Here is a 23,639-nt window from a genome sequence, read left to right as displayed (position 1 = left end):
CCTTTTTTTTTTTTTTTTTTTTGCTTTTATTTGATTAAGTTACATAGTGATTATTTTATAGGTCAAAGGTTTATATATGCTTAGGAAAATTATTGTATACTGCTAGTTATGCACTAGTTTCTCCATGACATTTTTGGAATTTTAAGTGTTCAACTAACAGAATGTAGTAACATGATTTTTGCAGATTACCATGATAATTTTTAGAGAAAGGATTTGTATTTTTAAGTGAGCTTAGTTGCTACACTGAAAGTTACATGGAAAGATTTGTAATAACTTGCTACTTTATTATTAAAAGGAATGTTACTAAAAAAGAGAGAGAGAGAGAAAAAAAAAACCCAGCGAGTTCATCACCATGTTGATACTTGTGTCCCAAGGTCATTCTCTGTTCTTCCTTCTTCTTTCCACCTTTCAAAGTAATCTTATGTTTGTTTTATATATAAAGGACAAGGTTTTTTGTTTGTACTTAGTGGAAGAAATAAGAAAAAAATACATCCACTCCGTCTTCCCTGAAAGCTTTGTTCACCCACATGTACCATCTTAAATTTAACGTTCATTCAATTATCTGAAAGGATTTAAACAAAAACAAACTTACTCTGATAATATTTTAAATGTACATTTTTAAAAAAGCGATCATTATATTGTATTGAAACATGTGGAATGGTGGATATTCAAAAGTTTTGACCTATAAAAATGTCATTTTCATAGGAAAATCATTTGTTACATTGCATTTAAAAATGTAATGCACTCAGATGTCGCTAGTAATGTCATAGCAACACAAGTCAGAGAAAGAAGGGTTGGGGAATATAATCATAGATAACTTCAGTGATGTCCTAAAAATCTTGCAAACAACTCACAAATTAAGATCCTTGGCTATTTTTAGGTTTTAATGGGTTAAAACTACTTAAGAGGTTTAAGTGGTGAATGTTAGGTATTTTTGCCAAAGATAGTTATGCTGACCATGATTTGTGAACACCTAGGGGGCATTCTGGAAAAAGAGACATCGAAGTATTGTTTATTATTAAAAACAGTTTCTGGTAAATGACAATAAATAATCCTCTTCTAACAAAATTAATTTGTTACAATAGCTTTTCAAAGCTTGAAAATAAAATGTTTTAAATAGGGGCCACCTTTTTCTCATTAAAAAAAATCTATGGTCTAGTAATTATATTTGCTTCTTTAAATCAGCTGGGCTCTTGAAGTGCTAAGATAACTAAACATTGAAGATGTTTTTGTTTAGTATAAGTGAGATTCTCAGTAATTTTTAAAGCAGCATCTATACAGAGGCAGAGAATGGAGCTTGTTCAGTTAACTGGCTTCCATAGATTGTGTCCCTAAGCCAGAGAATAGTCTGAGAGCCAGGGATAAACCAGCGTGCAGCCTTCTTCCTCCGAGAAAGGATGACAACCTTTGCATAAGGAGAAGCATTGTTTCTAATAATCCATATCCATCAGGCTCATAATAAATTTAGTATTTCCCAGATTCTGGAAAAAAATGTTTAGAGAGCATTTTTACCCATTTTGAGTTTTTAACCTTTCTATATTTTCAAGGATATTTTAAATAAACTATTAAGGGGCTGCATCAGTGACCATATGTCATTTTAAACAAATAGTTACAAACTCACACAATTTTATTCAAAAAAACAAATAAGTAAATTATCTGGCCAATATCTCAAAGGTCAGTAAGTGCTTTCTGGAGTTCTCACTTAAGAAAACTGCCAAGGTCAAGAGCTAAATAGTATTAAAGTCAGGGAGGAGGCTAATGGATGAGTTCTGGACACATACACACTTTAAACTGGCACTTTTCCTAGCATGGGACAAATTGTTCCTAAGTCTTGCCTGGTGGCTCCTACTAGCAATACAAATCCATTAAATTCAATAGTGATCTCAGCACCAAATCTCACTCAAATAGCTTCCAGTTTCACAGCTTGAGTCTCCAATTGCATTAATTCATCTCCATTCCCTGCCTAGAATCTCTCCATGATGAGAGATTTTTCCCCATGGACTATACTTGGTTTTGTCAGTTCTACTCTTGGTAATCACAGTGCTTTGTACTCATTTCCCAGGCATGAGTTTCCACTGACTATTGTCAGTCAAACTGTTCACTTCCAGCCGTTAAAAGTTCAGAATCATTGGACACAGTTAAGAAGTAAAGAATCTTCCATCATATAAATGGTGATGATGTAATTGGAAAAAAATCACTCATCTGATTACACAAAGTTCTTCAGTTTCATTTGTAAAAGTCTGTCCCTCCAACTACTTTATAAAAGATACAAGGGGAGCAAGGATGTGTTTTTCTTATGTAAATTTCATAGAGCCTATGCATTTGGCTGAGGGTAGTGTTAACAGTTGATGCTTATTGGCTTGACTTAATAAAGCCTTAGTCATTTGGAGTTTTTTGAGATTAATTATAAAGAAACATTTTTGATTAGCCACATACGGGTCAATATCCTCACTGTGTCCCTACTATAAGAAAAACTGTGTCAGGCACAAGGAACACAAGAAAGAAGAAAGAAAAGAAACTTTGTTTCTGAGCATCTTACAGACAAGAAGAAGTAATCAGATGTAAGATATAATGAGATGTATCATGGAAGAGTTATAGACACAGAGCTTGAATAATTCAGAGAAAAAATAAAAAAGGTTTTTTTTGCAATTGCATGTTCTCAGAAAGATTCATGGAAGGAATACCTTTGAAATCAATTTTTAAAAGTTAGGTAGGAATTGGATATGCAGAAATGGAAGAAAGAAAAATACTTATTGCTTTAATAATGCATTCATGTATGCACTTATCCAGTTTCTACCTTGTTATTTATATAGTAATTTATCTAAACAAGTGCTTATCTCTATTTAATGACTTCATACATGGCAGAAATTTTGGGGAGGGGCAATGTTCAGAGGTCATAGTGATATGTTCCAGAGGTCTTGATTAGCTATAGACAACAGCTAGAAATGAATAAGGACCACGAGCCAATTCTAAAATTGTTATTTTTAAAGAGTAATTTTGGAAAAGTATTCATTCAGGGAAGTATTACTGAGGCCAAACTATGTGCAAGGCATATTGATTTCTATCTTATGTAAAAAGACAACCATAAACTAATGTATCTTACCATTTATTTATTTTCTAAAAGTGGCAAGCAAACTACAATACTATGTGTTAAGCATTATAATGGAGATATATTCAGTGAATTTTTTTTATAGCATCAGGTGTGGGTACAATTAATTTTGCAAATAAAAGTCAGGAGAAGCTGGAAATAAGAGAACATATTTGATTTAGATCTTAAAGAATGAAGAGATGCTTAAGAGTATGCACTGTAGGCAACGTATACAGATTAGGGCATTCTTTGGCAGAGAGTAAAGCAGGAGCAAGGCAATGAGTTGTGATCATCATGATTTGGCCAAAGCCCTGTGTGGCCAAAGATAAGTTAAGAAAGTTGGATGGGACTCAGGATTTAAAAGGCATGTAGAAAAACAGGGGTATAGACAAGGTTAGGTTTGGAGATATGGATCTTAGAGTCAGGAACATAAAGGCAATAATTAACATCACTGAAATGGATAAAATTACCTGTGAAAAACTTATGAACAGGCTGGCGAATCAGCATGCTTAGACACTAGCACCACATCTGCGGTTTATTAGCTCTGTGAACAAGTTATGTACCTTAATTTCAGGATTTACTTTAACAAATGAGCAAGAGAGAATTACCAGTTTCTTTAATTAATTGTGCTGTCTACCTGTGAGATAATCTTTAACCCATACAACAGGCATAGACTGGAACTCAAAAATCTCAATTATTATCAATATTATTGAAGAAGGCTTAAGATGGAACCCTAGGGTTTCTGGTCAAGGTGACAAAGTAGTAGGACCATGTGCTCACCTTCTTTCATAATCCCAACAAAACTGCAACTGACTGCTAAACAACCATCAATTAAAAAAAGATTAGACCTTACGATTTTTTTTTTCTTTGACTGGAAATACAAAGAGGGAATCACCATGGGATGCTAAGAGAATACTCACGATATGTGATATAATCAGGTCCCATATTCCCAGGGTGGGAAGCCCACAAGCTGGAGAAAAATTACATTGCAGAGTCTCCCCCACAGGTGTGAGAGTTCTGAGTCCCATATTAGGCTCCCCAGCCTAGGGTTCCAGCATCAGGAGGAGGAGTCCCCAGAGCCTTTGGTTTTGAAAGCTAGTGAGGCTGAATTGCAGGAGCTCCATGAGACAGTGGAAACAGAAACTTCACTCTCTTGGGAAGCACATGCAGAATTTCACAAGACCAAGGGCAGAGGCAGTGATTTTATAGGAATCTAGACCAGACGTGCCTGCTGGTTTTGGAAGGACTCCTGGGGAGGTGGGGAGAGGCAGCTGTGGCTCACCCTGGAGACATGAAAGCTGATGGAAGACATGCAGTTTATATTCATCCACATGAGCTTTCCGGGAGGCTGACACCTTGCTTGGGTCATTAGTGACAAGACCTGGTCCTACCCAACAGCCTGTAGTCTTAAGTGCTAGGATAACTCAGGCCAAACAGCATACTGGGAGGGAACACATCTCCAATCATCAGCAGGCTTCCTGAGGCCACAGTCACCTCTAGACATGCTCCTGAATATGGTCCTGCCTGCCACAGGGCCAGAACTCAGCGCCATCTGCCAGTGGGCAGGCACTGACCTCTCCCTCCAAGAAACCTGCACAAGCCTATAGTCCAGCCTACCAAGGGAAGACACTTAAAGTAAGAAAAAAAAAAAAACCAAACAAACCAAAAAAAGAATCTCACAGCCTGTGGAAGGAGTCCACAAATGCAGGCCAAACTCTACTCTGAGACCAGCTGGACACTGGCCCTTGGGTGATGAGAGGGCAGTGTACTGCTGGGACACATAGGATGTCTCACACAGAGGACCACTTCTCCAAGGTTGAGAAACATAACTAAACTACATACAAATACAAATAGAAATTTATACAAAATGAGACAGCAGAGGAATATGCTCCAGGCAAAGGCACAAGATAAAATTCCAGAAGAAGAATAAGTGATGAGGAGATAGGCAATCTACTCATGAAAGAGTCTGAGTAATAATTGTGAAGATGATCAGAGAACTCAGGAAGGGAAGAAATGCGCAAAGCAAAGTTTTTGGTGAAGAGTTAGAAAATATAAAGAACATGTAAACAGAGTTGAATAATATAATTACTGAAAACAATGATAAACAAGAAGGAATCAAATATAAACTAAATGAGACAGAAGAACCGATCTGTGAACTAGAAGACAGAGTAGTGGAAATCACTAATGCAGAAAAGAAAAAAGAAAAACATGAAAGAGAATGAGGATAGTTTAAGAAACCTCTGGAACAGCATGAAACACACTAATATTTGCACTTCAGGGATCCCAGAAAGAGAAGAGAGTGACAAAGGACCTGAAAATATTTGAAGAGATAATAGTTAAAAACTTTCTTAATTTGGGAAAGGAAACAGTCACCTAACTCCAGGAAGTACAGAGGGTCCCGTATAGGTTTAACCAAAAGAGTAACATGTCAAGGTATATGGTAATCAAACTGATAAAAATTAAAGATAAGGAGAAAATATTAAAAGCAGGGAGAGGAAAGCAACAAATAACAAACAAAGGAACTCCCATAAGGTTATCAGCTGATTTTTTAGCATCAACTCTGCAGGCCTGAAGGAAGTGGCTCAATATATTTGAAGTGATGAAAGGGAAAAAACCTACAACCAATAATACTCTACCCAGCAAGGCTCTTGTTCATATTTGATGGAGAAATCAAAAGCTGCACAGATGAGCAAACACTAGAAGAATTCAGCACCATCAAACCAGCTTAAAAAAGAATGCTAAAGGAACTTCTTTAGGTAGAAAAGAAGAGGCCACAAATAGAAACAAGAAAATTACAAAATGGGAAAGCTCACCATTCAAGGCAAACATACAGTAAAGGTAGGAAATCATCCACACACAAACTAATAGGGAAGATAACAGACAAAAGTAGTAAAATTGGCCGTAACAACAATAAGCAGTTAAAGGACACACAAAACAATTAGATGTAAAATATGGTATCAAAACCAGCAATTATGATGGGAGGAGAGTACAAATGCAGAGTATTTAAAATGCAGTTTAAATTAAGAGATCCACAATTAAAAAACAATCATGTATATGCATATAGATGTCTATACCAAAATCTCATGGTAACCACAAATGTAACACTAAAGTCATCAGATCACAAGAGAAGAGAACAAAAAGAAGAAAGGTGAAAAAGGAACCACTAAAACAAATCCAAAACAGTTAACAAAATGGCAATAAGAACATATGTATGAATAATTACCTTAAATGTAAATGGATTAAATGCTCCAACCAAAAGACGTAGACTGGCTGAATGGATACAAAAGCAAGACCTGTATGTATGCTGTCTACAAGAGCCCCACTTCACACCTAGAGAGACATATAGGCTGAAAGTGAGAGGATGGAAAAAGGTATTCCAAATGGAAACCAAAAGAAAACTGGAATAGCAATACTTATACCAGACATAACAGATTTTAAAAAACAAAGACTGCTACAAAAGACAAAGAAGGACACTACATAATGTTCAAGGGATCAATCAACAAAGGATATGTAACAATTGTAAACATATATGCACCCAACACAGGCACACCTCAACATATAAGGCAAATGTTAACAGACATAAAAAGAGAAATCAACAATAACACAGTAATAGTGGGGGAATGTAACATCTTACTTACATCAATTGAAAGATCATCCAGACAGAAAATCAATAAGGAAATACAGACCTTAAAAGACACATTAGAAAAGATAGACTTAACTGATATGTAAGGAACATTCCATCCCAAAGCAGCAGAATATACATTCTTCTCAAGTGCACATGGAACATTTTCCGGGATAGATAACATGCTGGTCCACAAAGCAAGCCTCAGTAAATTTAAGAATATTGAAATTATTTCTAGCATCTTTTCCAACCACAATGCTATTAGATTAGAAATCAAATACAAGAAAAAAACCTGCAAAAAATACAAACACGTGGAGGCTCAACAATATGTGAATAATCCACCAATGGATCACTGAAGAAATCAAAGAGGGATTAATACTTAGAGACAAATAAAAACCAGTGTTGAAATTGAATCAGTAACTGAAAAGCTGCCTCCCCTCCAAAAAAAAGTTCAGGGCTAGATGACTTCATAGGTGAATTCTGCCAAACATTTAGAGAAGAGTTAGCACCTATCCTTCTGAAAATATTCTAAACAATTGCAGAGCAAGGAACACTACCAAATTGATTCCATGGGGCCAACATCATACTGATACCAAAACCAGACAAAGATAGCACACACACAAAAATTATAAGCCAATGTCTTTTATGAATATAGATACATAAACCCTCAGCAAAATACAAGCAAATTGCCTCCAACAATGCATGAAAAGGATCATACACCACAGTCAAGTGAGATTTACCCCAGGAGTGCAAGGATTTTCCAATATATCTGCAAATCAATGTGATACACCACACTAACAAACTGAAGACTAAAAATCATATAATTATCTCAATAGATGCAGAAAAAGCTTTTGATAAAATTCAACATCCATTTATGATAAAAAAAAAACTCTTCAGAAAGTGGGCATAGTGGGAGCATATCTCAACATAATGAAGTCCATATATGACAGACCCACAGCTAACATCATACTCAATGATGAGAAGTTGGAAACATTTTCTCTAAGGTCAGGAACAAGGCAAGGATTCCCACTCTAGCCACTTTTATTAACATAGTCTTGGGAGTCCTAGCCATAGTAATCAGATGAGAAAAATAAATATAAAAGGAATCCATATTGGAAAAGAAGAAGTAAAACTGTCACTGCAGATGACAAAAAATACATAACAAATCCTAAAGGCACTACCAAAAATCTACTAGAGTTCATCATTGATTTTGGTTATGTTGCAGGATACAAAATTAGTATACAGAAATCAGTTGTATTTCTATATGCTAGCAACAAAATATCAGAAAAAAATTAAGGAAGCAATCCCATTTACCTCACATCAAAAAGAATAAAATACCTAGGAATAAACCGACCTAAAGATGCCAAGGACCTGTACTCCACTGATGAGACTGTAAGACTATAAGACACTGATAAAAGAAACTGAAGGCAACACAAACAGGTGAAAAGATACACCACATTCTTAGATTGGAAGAATCAATGTTGCTAAAACGGCCATACTACCCAAGTCAATATATAGAGTCAATGCAATCCGTATCAAATTGCCCATGAGATTTTTCACAGAACTGAACCAAAAATGGTAAAATATATATGGAAACAAAAAAGACCCTGAATAGACAAAACAGTCTGGAGAAAGAAAAATGAAGCTGAAGGAATCATGCTCCCTGACTTTAGACTATACCACAAAGCTACAGTAATCAAAACAGTATGGTACTGGCACAAAAACAGATACATAGATCAATGGAACAGGATAGAAATTCCAGAAATAAACCCATGCACTTATGGTCAATTAAACTATGACAAAGAGATAAGAATATACAATGGAGAAAAGGCAGTCTCTTCAATAAGTGGTACTGGAAAAACAGCTACTTCAAAAGAAGAAATTAGAACATTCTCTAACACCATGTGCAAAAAGAAATTCAAAATGGATTAAATATTGAAATGTAAGACTGGATACTATAAAACTCCTATAGGAAAACATAAGCATAATGCTCTTTGACATAAATCACAGCAGTATTTTTGTTGAACCAGCCCCTAGAGTAATGGAAATGAAAGTTAAAATAAACAAATGGGACTTAATTAAATTTAAAAGCTTTTGCACAGCAAAGGAAACCATAAACAAAAAAAGACAACCTACCGCATGGGAGAAAATAATTACAAATGATGCAACTGACAAAAGATTAATTTCCAAAATAAACAAACAGCTCATGTAGGTCAATATCAAAAAAATTTGGTGAACATTTAAGAAGGTTGAAGAGAACAATCATTCTTTTGCTATTGACTAAAAGAGTGTCTTGTTATTTTAAATTTATACCATTTGTCTATTCTTGACCTATATTAGTATTGTTTAGAATGGGAAATTTCCATACAGTCAGGTGCCCAAATAATTCTCTAGAGAGAACCTGATTTTTAAGCTGCATGATGAATCCTTCAGAGAGTAATCAGTCACAGGCCTTGAGCAGTGTAGCTCTGTTCCAATAAAAACTGAAAGCCAGGATCAACCTTGAGACTGGAAACAAGCATTCGAATGTTAGTGATTCAATAAGATCAGAGGTTTGAAATAGAAATGGAAGATGATCAATTCTTGAGTACCAGAGAATAACAGAATATAGGCAAGATGCCAGGAAAATATCACCTTCCCTCAAAGCCACATGGCCTTCAACAAAACTAACATTTTTTTAAGCTAACTTTTTACAGTAAGCCTTCATAACAGGACATGCATTATAGGTAAAAGCCAAAGTAAATGGAAAGAAATGAGTAAGAGCAAAAAAGACAATTTTCAGGAGTCAGGGACAGAGCATTATGTAGCATAAGAAGAAACCGGAGGTCGGTGTGGGATAGTAAGAAGCCAAAGGGAGGAAGAAACGTGCCTTATTTCACTCATGAATTAAGGGAACCAAAGTAAGACTGACAAATATTAGGGTGATCATAGAAGAAAAGTAATGAACAATCCAGAGACAGAGGAATTGACCTGAGATGTCCAAATCAGAAATAGTCTTTTTTTTTTTTTTTAAATGAAGTATAGTCCATTTACAATGTTGTGTTAGTTTCTGGTGTACAACACAGTGATTCAGTCATATTTACATAACTACACTTTTCACCAAGTGGAAGCTTCCTTCTCTTCTAACTTATCTGTATCTCATTAGTCCTTCAACGTACAGTTAAAATTCCACTTTTCCCATTTATTTCACTACTTACTATATTTACACTATTGTAAGTATATTACACATTTTATAAATCTACATAATTTAAACATCTGATAATATGCTGTTATCCATAAATTGTTTCACTAAAAATACTATTTTCCTCTAACCAGATAGCTACTTAATTTCAGGCAATGCTTATGACTTTGCATTATATATATCTGGATTCTTCTTGCAATTTGCCAAGATTAAGGGGCATCATAACAATTTAATAAATACTGAATATATTATTTCATCTATAAAGTTGTTATTATTCTCCACAGGCACTGCTAAGAATAATGAATTAAAAAGGTCTTTTTATCAACTCTCATATATTCAGAATACATCAGAATATTGTCCTGTTGAAATTACTGAAAAGTTTGTTGTTTCATTTTTAAGAAATATAATTCTCTTATTTTAATAGACCATAGACTTCAATATATTATGGCAACATTAACAAAGGTAACTAAATCATCATTGTTCTTATAATTTTCATGGAATTAAGCAGAAAAATGTGAAAAATGAGAAAAAAAAATCCTATACCTGCTCTGGGAGATAATGCTATTCATGTGCAAAAACTTTTGAGGAATTTCTGCTTGATAAAGTGCCAAAGATATCCATATGTCTCCTTTATTAAAGAGTAATATACTTGCAAATTAATTACAGAATTAAACAGAATTCAACCAAGCAAAATTTGAAGTTCTAATTGGCTTTATTGAATGGTCCGTGCATCAGGCAGCATCCCACCCAGCAAGCTGAGAGGTGCTCCGGAGGCTACGAAAGGAGAAAGCTTTCTGAAGGAAAAACAAAAAGTCATAAACATAAAAAAAAAAAAAAGAGGAGTATTTCAAATTAGTTCATCTCCTTTTGGGGAGAAAAAGTGTCTTATTCAGTGGGTTACCTCATCTTCCTTTGGGGAATGGGAAGGGTCTGTGTGAGAGATTACCCCATTGGTGTTGGCCAGAAAATTCTTGATGGATCGATTAAGATCATCACGTTTTTGGGGGAGTGTGAGGCTTCAATTAGGTTGGGTATTGAGACCATTTTTGGCGGCATGGCATAGCATAAGTGAGTCCATTTTGGGCTGGTGGTTTTCTTTTTGAGAAGAGGAAGTTATATCAAAACCTCACTAGCACGTCTAGTTTAGAAAGGAGAAAGCAGGCAATAGGGTTATCCCAAACAACTGGCAGAGAACTAGTGAGGATACTTGCATTGCTTTGAAATGGTGCTTGTAATAAACAGAAAGTTATAACTTTTCAGAGCTTCTTTCCAGAGGGAATAATCATCAAAGGGATGACAGAGGGAAAACCAGATCAGCAGGACAAGCTCTTTTCTGCCATTAGCTGATGTCTGCACCGGCTAGGAAACGGGGCTGGAGTGTTAAGCCCTAGTTATTCAGTAAGCATTAAGTAACAATGCTCACAGTTGGCAAAGAGACAGTAAATAAACAAGCACGTTTTCACTATATGGGAATAAAAATTGGTGTGATATTTTAGATGTTAGCTGTAAATGTGTATTGAAAGACTTATCTGAATACTCAGTGACTGTATTTGTAAGAACAATTCTGAAGGAACTAATTATGATAATATTTTGAGATATTATTTTTAAGATGTTTATATTATCACAGGATTGTTTTAATGAAGAAAGAGTAAAAATAATTTTAAATGTTCGGTCTTAGGTTATTGGTTATTATTATACTCTGTTATTATTATAACAGAATATTCAGCTTTCAATATGAGTTTGTACAAGAATATTTAATGACATACAATGTTTTTCATGTTTTTTTAAAAAAATGTGAATGATGCATAAAATGGGTCAAACCTTATTATCCAACAGAAATGCATAAGGAATAACTTTAATGTAATGATGAAAATGTCTGTAAACTGCCTATTGTGATGACAAAAGTGAAGTACAAAAGACACCGAGGCCCTAAATTGAAATGAATGGTGCTGACTTGGCATGTCATCTGTGTTGGTTTGTTTTGTTTTTTTAAATCATGTTTTATATCCTTTAGGACCGTTTCTCTTAGGTAAGTTGAGCATTCCTCTTGCATTTTTAGTTCGAACAATTGATTTAGTTTGGAGGACAAAGCAGCTCATGTTTAAATAATGAGTTCTGGGTAAATCTTTCCCAAGAAGAGGCAGTTTGCTAGGCCAGGGCTGGAAAGTGGTTTATTTTTCAGTTGATGGGCAAGGAGTGTTCCAGGATGTTTGGCTTGGAGATCCGGCATTTACAAGGCTTAAGTTCCCCCTAAGAGAAATGCTTACAGAAAGTCCAGTGAGAGGGAAGAATGATTTATTTACTTACTTACAGCCATCAATACTTTTGTTTGTGGTTTCTAGGCATTGATCTAGTTTTTGTTGTTTTTCAAGTGACAGAGTCTTGTTCTTTAGCAAAGATATGAGGAAGTAACTTGCATCATTATTTGTTAAAATGCATAGACTTTCTCAACATGTGCCCTTCCTCCTCTCTTGGCTGTTCCCATCTACCACCACTCAATAAAATTATCTTTCAAAGCTTGTGTTTGTTATTTTCTTCTTTTAAACACACATATCAGAAAAAAAAACCACTGGACACTCACATTGCTCTAAACAATTTATGAGAAAATCTGTCTGGCTGTGTCTTCTAATGGAAAAGATTGGGCCATTTTTATAAATAATTTATTATTGCTTTCTTTTGTAGACACCAAAAGAAGAGACAGAAAAAAAGCTAATTAAGTAAAAGGTAATCAAGATTTTTTTTCTTTAAAGCACACATATATATATTTTTTATATAAAATTCTATTTTATAAGTGTGTTTTTAAGTTGTTGTACTCTATATACATATGTATGACTAGGAATGGGTGACATTCACCTTAAAAACTTTATTTTCACTCATCTTATATTTGAGGATTTAACTATAAAAGGTACTAAGTGGAAAACAGGAAAGTATGCCAACAATTAAGCTGATGAGAGACATTTGAAAAAAATTAGACACATGTTCAGAAGTACTTTTCCATTCCATCCCTGTGCCCCTGGCTACCATGTTATTTTTACACTGGATTCCAGCTTCAGAGAAGCTGCCAAACACACAGGCCAAGTGCATGGGCTTCATGCCTCCTTCCTTGATTGGATACAGCTGGGGAAAGGCTTGGGCCAAATCCCCTGCCATGACTGTGTGTGCCACTGATTCTAGTGAGTGTGTATGTATGCAGCACCCCCACTTCATTTGCCTGCTTTTGGTAAGGGGAAGCTGGGGTAGGCAGAAAGGTTTTTAAGATTTTCCAGAGATAAGTGCACTTGAATCAATTACAGGATGTACGCACAGGACTTGCTCAGTAAATGCTTGTTGATTCAAAGTCTGTCTTGGGAAGGGGAGGGTATAACTGTAGTGGTAGAGCACATGCCTAGCATGCAGAAGGTCCTGGGTTCAATCCCCAGTACCTCCTAAATAAATAAATAGAGCTCTCCCCCAAAAAAGTTTGTCTTGGGGAAGACAATATGTCCTGTTTCAGTATCCACTACTGTCTTCTTCAACTCCCCACCTCCAACAGTCACTCCTGCCACTATGCAAGTCCATCTAATCTGACTTCCATCAAAACCAGACATTGCTCACCTAAGAAATACTTTAAAAACTTAGTTCTTTGAGGTGAACCTAGAAAAGAGCTGTCCCTGCTGTTTGCTACATGCTCTCAGATCTTGGATTCCTAACTTTGCTCTGCACAGCAGAGCACAGACTCTAGCAAATTCTGTGTCTTAGACATTCTCGTCACCTTCTTCACATCAGCTTTGGCCCTGGAAAGCACTGATGAGAGACTGTAGAACAGGAAGATGAGGAAATCAAAGGTGTTTATTCCCCTCTTTTGACTTCTGGTAGCTTCTCAGAGTGCTGCTGTGTCTCCTTTGTGACCCCAGCCTTCTCAGGGTTGTGCTTTCTTTCTAGATTCTACCTCTTGCAGGTGGCTCCAAATTCTAGAGTCTGGTAAACCTCCTGCTTCCATTGTCTCATGAGACTATGGGTGGTAGTGTTATCTTCCTCTTGCTGGTCTCTGGGTCACTTTATCATCTCCTATTTGCCCTTTGAGCTATTATAATATCCTTATAGCTAATTTCCCATGTGGTTTTCCTCTATTTAACTACCTGGGATAGGTTCTGTTTTCCTTGCTTGGTCTTGATTGACACAAAGATAAGAAGGCCAAGTGTAACTCCTGCGAAGGAGTCAGGACAAATGGACATCCTGAAAAGGAGTCAGATTGCACTGGAGGAATTCAGAATGCCTCCTTTACTTAATAATTGTGTTCCCTAACAACACCAAGATTTGTCACTGCTTGTTCTAGAACATATTCTTTTTTCACATGGCTTCCTTGTTTAGTATCTCAAATTTGATGAGATATTTGGGAAAGTATATGAGATTTGAAGCAGGTCATTTCCTAGCTTCATGACCTGAGAAAATTTCTCCAGGTCTCAGTTTCCTGCCCTCAGAATGGTATCATACAATCTGTCTTGATGAACTAAACTAAACTAATAAATATAAAGTCACTTCATCAATTGTCCAAGTCTATTTAATAATGAGGCACAGAAGGTACTTTACAAGTCTGACCAAAATGCAATTAGAATGCTTTACAGAGGAGCGGCCAAGATGGTGGAGTAGAAGGACACTCCTAGCTCACCCTCTCCTGTGAATACATCAAGAGAGACTTCCACGGACCCACCCGTTTACTCAGAGCACCTGCTGAACTTTGGCAGAACATTACCTTCTTCAAAAGACAAAATTCACCACAAATATGGTAGAAGGGAAAAAAAGAAGAGAAAGGAAAATAGTGTGGGACCGGTTCCACAGACAGGGATTGGCAAAGGAGGAATAGTGCTCGTATGCTGGGTCTCCCACTCTCCAGCAGAGGTCAGTGGGGATGGAGGAAAAACCTCTGAGGCTCAGATCTGTACAGAACAGCACGTGACTGACAGAACTAAGTGAAACAGGCACAAAGGGTCCTTGTGATCCCCAAACCTAGATGTAAAACTGCAGGGGTGGGGTGGGGTGGTACAGGTTGCCCAAGCCTGGAAAAGGACTGGGAATAAAGGAACAGAGGCAACATCAGAGGACTGGAGTGTGCTCTGCACCATGGCTGGGAGGGCAGACAGAACAGAAGAGCCTAGGTCCCCCATAAAAGAAAAAGAAAAGAAAAGCAACACTACTGGTGTTCGCTGGGGGGAAGGGTGCCGCAGGCTTTGTCTCCGCAGACCTGCAGCACCATTGCGGCGTGTTCCTTGGAGAAGAGAGGCGGGGCTTGGCCACAGCCACCATATTCACCAGTGCGTAGCTCCCAGGTGGCCTCAGGGTTGAAAGCTGAATCTGTACCCACGGGCTCTCGAACCTCTTAGGCTGAACTCAGGTTTGTTTAAAGCCCCAGGAAGAGGGGACAGTTCTGCTCCCTGGGTGCCTTTGTGGACTTGTGCCTCTAAGACAAACGAGCAAGGAGCAGAGCTCTGGCACAAAGCAGGGGCGAGGGCTGGTGCAGCCATTTTCTGTGAGCTGGCCTGTCCTGTACCGACACAGCGCTGGGAGCAGCACTGACCAGGGTGAGATGCACGGGCCTCTGGAACAAGCAACAGAGTTCAAGCAGGAGGGCGACGGCAGGAGCTGCATTTGGTGCTGGGAAACCTCCATTCCAACAAAAGGAGAACAGACTTGGCTCCTGTCAGGACCGTGATAACCACAGAACAAAAAGGAGGACCCACTCAATAGTGAGGGCAGGCTCTGGCCACCACAACACCGACCACACACCCCCAATCAAAGGGACAGTAGCCAAAAGAGACAGAAGGAAGACTTGGCAACAATCCATACTTAAAACAGACCTCATAACAAAATTATTAGGATCAAAGAGTCTACATGGAAACAAAGTCTCCTTTTTCTTCATTTTTCTTTTCTTTTTTAAATTTTTAGTATTTTTGTTATTTTTATTTTTTAAATCTTTTTAATACTATCTTTTCTTCTATTTAAATTTATCTTTTTAATTTAAAAAATTTTATTTTTTGTTCTCTTATTTATTTTATTCTGTTTTTAAAATCTTTTCTTATTTTAAAATTTCATTTCAATTAAAAAATTTAAATTTGTTTTATTCTTTGTTATTTATTTCATTCTATTTTTAAATCTCTTCTTTTTTAATTTTTAAATTTTAAAAACTATTTTAATTTTTTTATTTTTGTTTTTTATTTTGTTGTTTTAAAATCTTTATTCTTCTTTTAAAATTAAAAAAATTAAAAAAACTATTTCTATGTTTTGTTGCTGTTTTGTTTTGTTTTGTTTTTCTTTTGTTTTATTTTTTTCTAGTTTTATTTCCACATCCTCTTTAAAGAAAAAAACAAACCCTTCAAGATCACAGGAGAAAACTAATACTCCATAATCCATGGGGCCAGACAGATATAAGTAAAATGAAGAAGCAGAGGAAAGACTCCCAATTAAAATAACAAAAGAAATCCCCTGAAAGAATGATCAATGAAGTAGACCTCAATATTCTACTAGAGTATGATTTCAAAAAGGAAGTAATCAAAATACTGAAATAACTAAAAGAGATTATGAATAGAGACAGAGAATACTTTAAAAAGGAAATTGAAACTATACAGAGGATCCAATTAAAAACAGAAAACTCAATGGCAGAGATAAGAGCCAAGCTAAAGGCTGCCAAAAGCAATGCAGAAGAACAAAAAAGTGATGTAGAAGACAGGATAACAAAAGTTACCCAATCAGAACAGCACACAGAAAAATAAATTAAAACCAGTGAAAACAATATAAGGGACCTATGGGATAACATAAAGTGTGCCAACCTTTGCATAATAGGGGTCCCAGAAGGGGAAGAAAGAGCAAAGGGAATTGAAAAGGTATCTGAAGAGATCATGACTGAAAACTTCCTAATCCTAAAGAAGAAATCGTATATCCAAATACAGGAAATACAGAGGGTTCCCAACAAAAAGAATCCAAATAGACCTACACCAAGACATATTATAATCAACATGGCTAAGGTTAAAGATAAAGAAATGATTCTAAAGGCAGCAAGAGAAAAACAAAGATTTAGTTACAAGGGAACCCCCATAAGGCTTTCAGCTGATTTCTCTACATGAACACTGCAGGCCAGAAGGGAGTGGCAAGATATATTCAAAGTCCTGAATGACAAAAAGCTGCAAACTAGGAAACTATCAAACAAAGCTATTCTTTAGAATAGAAAGAGAGATAAAAATTTCACAGAAAAACAGAACCTAAAAGAATTCAGCAATTCTAAACCTATGCTAAAGGAAATATTGAAAGGTCTACTCTAAATAAAAAAGCAGCAGGATGCTATGGAAAGGAGAAGACCACAATTGAAAAAGCAGTAACTACAATGAGTTACAATGGAATAAACATAAAGATGTAAAAGAGGACATCAAAATCATTAAAGGTGGGAGAGGGGAGCAAGAAAATATATATTTTTTTCTTTTTTATGATTTTTTAGTATGGGTTTGAGCTTATATGACTATCAATTTATAGCAAACAGATATAGTAATGGGTTAATATACTTAAAAAACAGAGTAACCACAAGTCAAAAGCATACAATAGAGTCACAAAAACCAAAAAGAAGCCAAGATAATGCAAAAGAAAATTATCAAACCACACACACATAAAGGAAAGGAACAAGGAGGAAATACCAAATCAACTGGAAAACTAAGTACAAAATAACAATAAACACACATCTATCAATAATTACTATAGATATCAATGGACTAAATGCTCCAATCAAACAACAGAATGGCAGACTGGGTAATAAAACAAGAACTTACAATATGCTGCATATAAGAGACCCACTTTAGGGAGAAGGACAAACATAGATTAAAAGTGAGAGGATGTAAAAAGATACTTAATGCAAATGCAAATGACAAGAAAGCAGGAGTAGCAATACTGATCTCAGGTAAAATAGACTTTAAAACAAAGTCCATAAAGAAAGATAAAGAAGAAAACTATATAGTGATTAAAGTAGCAATACAAGAGGAGGATATTACACTCATTAATGTATATGCACTCAATATAGGAGCACCTAAATACATAAAGCAAATACTAACAGATATAAAGGGAGAAATTGATGGGAAGGCAATCATAGTAGGAGAATTTAACACCCCACTAATACCATTGGACAGATCTTTCAGACAGGAAATTAATAAGGCAATGGAGAAACTAAATGACACAATAGAACAATTGGTCTTGGTTGATTTTTCAGGCCATTACACCCCCAAAATAGATTACACATTGTTTTCAAGTGCACGTGGAACATTTTTTAGGATAGATCATGTACTCAGACACAAAAAAAGCTTCAACAAATTTAAGAGAAAGGAAATTATTTCAAGCCTCTTTTCTGACCACCATACCATGAAACTAGTAATCAATGAGAGAAAAACAAAGGAGAAAAAAATGACAGCATGCTACTGAAAAACCAATGGGTCAATGATGCAATCCAAGATGAAATTAAAAAATACTTAGAGACAAATGACAATGAAAACACAACTACACAAAACCTATGGGATGCAGCAAAAGCAGCCCTAAGAGGGAAGTTCATAGCAATGTAGGCCTTCCTCAAAAAAGAGTAGCAATCTCAAATAAACAACCTAACCTACCATCTAAAAGAATTAGGAAAAAATAAAGAGCAAACAAAACCAAAAGTCAGCAGATGGAAGGGAATAATAAAGATCAGGGAGGAAATAAATAAAATAAAGATTAAAGAAATAGAAAAAAATCAATAAAACAACAAGCTAGTTTTTTGAAAGAGTAAGCAAAATTGACAAACCTCTGGTGAGCCTCACCAAGAAGAAAACAGAGAGAACACAAATAAAGAAAAGAAAATGGGGCAATTACAACTAATAGCACAGAAATACAAAATATAAAAAAAGACAGAATACATCTCCTAGAAGAAAGCATAGAAAAAACATTCTCTGACATAAATCTTAGCAATGTTCTAGAGCAGTCTACCCAGGCAATGGAAAAAGAGCAAAAATAAATAAATGGGACCTAATTAAACTCATAAGCTTTGCACAGCAAAGGAGACCATAAGCAAAACAAAATGACAGCTTACAAAGTGGGAGAAAATATTTGCAAATGATGAGACTGACAAATGCTTAATTTCCAGAATATATAAACAGCTCATACAACTTAAGAAAAAAACAAACAACTCAATCCAAAAATGGGCAGAAGACCTAAACAAGCATTTCTCCAAAGAAATACAAATGATCAATAGGCACATGAAAAAATGCTCAATATCACTAATTATCAGAGAAATGCAAATCAAAACTACAATGAGGTATCACCTCACACCAGTCAGAATGGCCATAATTCAAAGCCCATGAATGATAAATGCTGGAGAGTCTGTGGAGAAAAAGGAACCCTCCTATGCTGCTGGGAGGAATGTAGTTTGGTGCAGCCATTATGGAAAGCAGTATGGAGATTCCTCAAAAAACTAAAAATACACTTACCATATGATCCAGCAACTCCACTTCTGGGTATATATCTGGAGGAAACTCTAATGAAAAAAGATACATGCACCCCAATGTTCACAGCAGCACTATATACACTAGCCAAAACAGAAGCAACCCAAATGTCCATCCACAGATAAAGAAGTTGTGGTATATTTACACAATGGAATACTACTCTGCCATAAAAAGAAAAATGCCATTTGCAGCTATATGGATGGACCTGGAGATTGTCATTCAAAGTGATGTAAGTCAGAAAGAGAAAGAAAAATACCACATGATATCACTCATATGTGGAGTCGAAATAAAAAAAGGATACTGTGAACTTATCTACAAAACAGAAACAAACTGACAAACATAGTAAACAATTTTGTGGTTACCAGAGAAAGGGAATGGGAAGGGATAAGGGAGTTTGAGATTTATAAATGTTAGCCACTATATATAAAAACAGATTTTAAAAAAGTTTCCTTTGCATAGAACAGGGAACTATGTTCAATATCTTGTAATAATCTCTAATGGTAAAAAATATGTAAATGAATATATGCATGTATATGTATGACTGGGACATTATGCTGTACACCAGAGACTGACACATTGTAACTGACTGTACTTCAATTAAAAAAAAAGAAACAATGTCATTTAAAATAGCTTCAAAAATTATGAAATACTTGGGAATGAATTTAACCAAGGAGGTGAATATTCTATACATGGAAAAGTATATGACATTGATGAAAGAAATTGAAGATGATGCAAAAAATGGAAAGATATCTAAAAAAAAAAGAATGCTTTATATATTTATCAGGGATGTTTTAGTGGGCACTATTTAAGGGGACTGAATCATCAAGTATACTAGAGGTGAGGGCTATAATTAGGTTACCAAAATAGTAAATAAACCCATACAACATATTTGAAGAATAATTTGGGGGAGGTTTAGTGCCTAACTTAGATCTCAAGTAATTGGAAACAGATTGTAATCTGCTCAAACTATTAATGGGCTGATTTTGACTAAATGGATTAAAAAATATTTACTTTTAGTCCAACATAAGATTCTGGATTATTTTGAATCCGTATACTTTATACTTTCACTGGTATGCCTTGTTCGCTTGGATAGTATATCAACAACCCTAAAATAAAGTAAACAAGATCACATTTTTCTGAGGGACCTCTTTAAAAAACATTATATACAGTTAAACCAAATTTATAAAACTTATGTGCAATCAAACGAATCTTGGAGTGAAAGAAAAATGATGGCCTAGTGCATAAGTCAGCTAATGTTGCAACAATGCCTTCTAATAAATCACCCCAAAATTCAGCGACACCCCAATAAGTGTTTATTTTTTCTTTCTCAGGTCTGCAGGTTGCCTGGAGCCCTGCTTGGTTTGGCTTCAGACTAGGCCAGCTTCAGATCTCTTTCATAGGTCTTCTCATTGTTCTTCTTAGGCCATGCTTACTCCTGGTGTGTATTCTTGGCAAATGACAGGAGTCAAAGAGGGCAAGCATGAACATGTGACACAGTTTGATATTATGGCCCAGAATAGTCATACTGACACTTCAGCTTGACATGGTCAAGCTTAGCACAAGTGAAGCAAGGGACTACCCTTTGCTCACTCCAATGGATGGCATCATGGAGTCTCGTGACAGAGAACATAGAAAGAAGTATAATTCTAACAAAAAGTGAGCAAGAAAACTTATGAAAAAAGGTTCGAACTTCCACATCTTGTTTGAAATCTATCACCAACTGGACAATGGGATTTTAGTAAAGTTTGGCCTTCTTTTTTACGTAAAATTAAAAATAAATTTGATTCGTATCTAATTTCTTGTCCAATTCTTTACTAATTTAGAATGAATGACAAAATCGTTCCTATAACTTTTAAAATTTCATACTACATAACAATAAAGGTTTTACTCATTAAATGAATAGTATTAATAGGGTTGCACTGCAAGGACTTAAATATTTCAGAAAAGAAGGATTTTAAAGGATTTTTTATCATAAGTTTATATGCTTAGATGATATTAATTACACATGAATTATTCCATGTGAATACTAAGAGTATTTTTTTTACTTTACATATATGTATTGATCATAGTTTCTAAGAACAGATTAGAGCTTTAGCTTTTTAAACTTACATAGTTATCAAAGGAGTAAAGTCAAGCACAAAATAATCAACAGAATACAGTAATCCAATCATAAAGGACAGTCAAATGTGCTTACACATATTCAAGAAATCAATAATCTAAGTTATAAATAATAAGTAGTTCATGTATGTCATTATTATTACTATTTTTAGATTTCACATATAAGTGGTATCATTTGGCATTTTTCTTTCTCTTTCTGGCCCACTTCACTTAGAATAACAATCTTCAGGTCCATCCATATTGCTGCAAATGGCAGTCTTTTATTCTTTTTTATGGCTGAGTAGTGTTCCATTGTATACATGTACCACATCTTCTTTATCCAGTCATGTGTTGATGGACATTTGGGTTGTTTCCATGTCTTGGCTACTGTATATAATGCTTCTATGAACATTGGGGTGCATGTGTCTTTTTGAGTTTTATTTTTCTCTGGATGTATGCCCAGGAGTGGGATTGCTGGATCACATGGTATTTCTATTTTCAATTTTTTAAGGAACCTTCATACTGTCCTCCATAATGACTGCACCAGTCTACCCTCCCATCAACAGTGTAGGAGGGTTCCCTTTTCTTCACACCCTCTCCAGCATCTATCATTTGTAGACTTTTCAATGATGGCCATTCTGGGTGGTTTTAGGTGATAACTCATTTTGTTAATATGTGAGAAAATAACTCATAGACTAATAATTTGTAACTATATAATTATAGGAGTAAGTGGCTAATTTAAAAACACTTTTAAAAACAAATTTTGACAAGGGAGGCAGAGACACCTGAATACTCATCAGGTGCCATTCTAGGACCAAGAACTTCGCTTTCAATGCTTGAACTTTGCTGTTGAATGAGAATATACTCAATGGGAAAATCTTGCCATCAGTTTTTCTTCTTCTCATTGCTAACTCCTACCACCTCCCTGTTGTCTTCAACAGTGTCCACGGCAACCCTTCACTCCCCTTAAGTCCCCACAGCTATGGCATGTGCAATCCACTGTGTGGGGCCTTCAGGACAGGATGGGTGGTGAGGGCATGGCAGAATAAGAAAGAATGAAGAAAAAACATGTTATCAAATATAAATCTAGCAAAAGTTACAGTATTTTTAAGACTGTTCTTTTGGTCACCTCAAATTTCAAGACAGAAAAAAAGAGATGGCACATTTCTGTTTTTCTTCTTTTCATCACATCAGGGCATTAACCTACTTTGAACTCAGTCTATCAGATGAGTTGGTTCCACATCCAAGATGCATCACTATCACCCAGTTCAAAAGTGCTCAAAATGTGGACACCATCAAAACCCAAACTGACTTTATGTTTATCATTTCTAGTAAATGAAAGAAACTGAATCAAGATGCATCCCTGTGTCAGGGACTAGGCATTGCACCATTATATGTACCATGGAACTGTGGACAGAGCTTGCAAGACTCCACAAACTCATTTTAACTTTATACAAATTGAAAGATCCAGCATCTTCAATAGAGTGCAGCTCTCTCTTAAAACAACAACCCATAAGTCACGATGGAAAACAGAAGCTACGTTTTCAAATCACATCCATCCATATTGGCATTTCACAAATGTAGCCTGATTATATTATTAATTAAATCTTGAAATGCTCACAGTGAGCCAGAAGGATAATTTTAGAAGAGTACTTGCCATTTGTTAGTAAATTAAATTTTTTTTTTATTTTAAATGTTTCTCTATTTAATTAGTGTGTAATGTAGACAAAAATCTCACACCAGCTGGTTATTTTTAGGATAAATGAGTTTGCTTTTTTTTTTCTTCATTTAACAAACCAGTAACTTTTCAGAAAGAGGTTGCACTTGGGTGGTAGGAAGGTGAGGGAATAAGATCAGACAGAGTACTTGTTGCGGAGAATCATATATTTCAAGGAAGAATGAGGAGGACATTTTTACTTTGAGATGGCACTCTGACATCTATGGCACAGAATAACACAATTTGAGGAGTCTTAGGGCTCATGTAGTCCAGTGTCTCTTTCCTTAGAATGAAGTTTGGGGCTTAGAGAAGTCGTGACACAGTGAAATTCACACACCTAGTTAAGTAGAGTAGCCTGAGCCAGTCCCTGACTATAAGGTTTTTGAGACGTCCATGTGTTCATGAGAAAGTGTGCAAAGTGTAGTTGTAAAGGTGCATAGCAAATGTAT

Source organism: Camelus bactrianus, chromosome 29 (assembly GCF_048773025.1).
Source record: "Camelus bactrianus isolate YW-2024 breed Bactrian camel chromosome 29, ASM4877302v1, whole genome shotgun sequence".
In the NCBI taxonomy this organism is placed as follows: Eukaryota; Metazoa; Chordata; class Mammalia; order Artiodactyla; family Camelidae; genus Camelus; species Camelus bactrianus.
The sequence above is the reverse complement of the archived record's forward strand: the minus strand, read 5'-3'. Positions refer to the sequence as shown.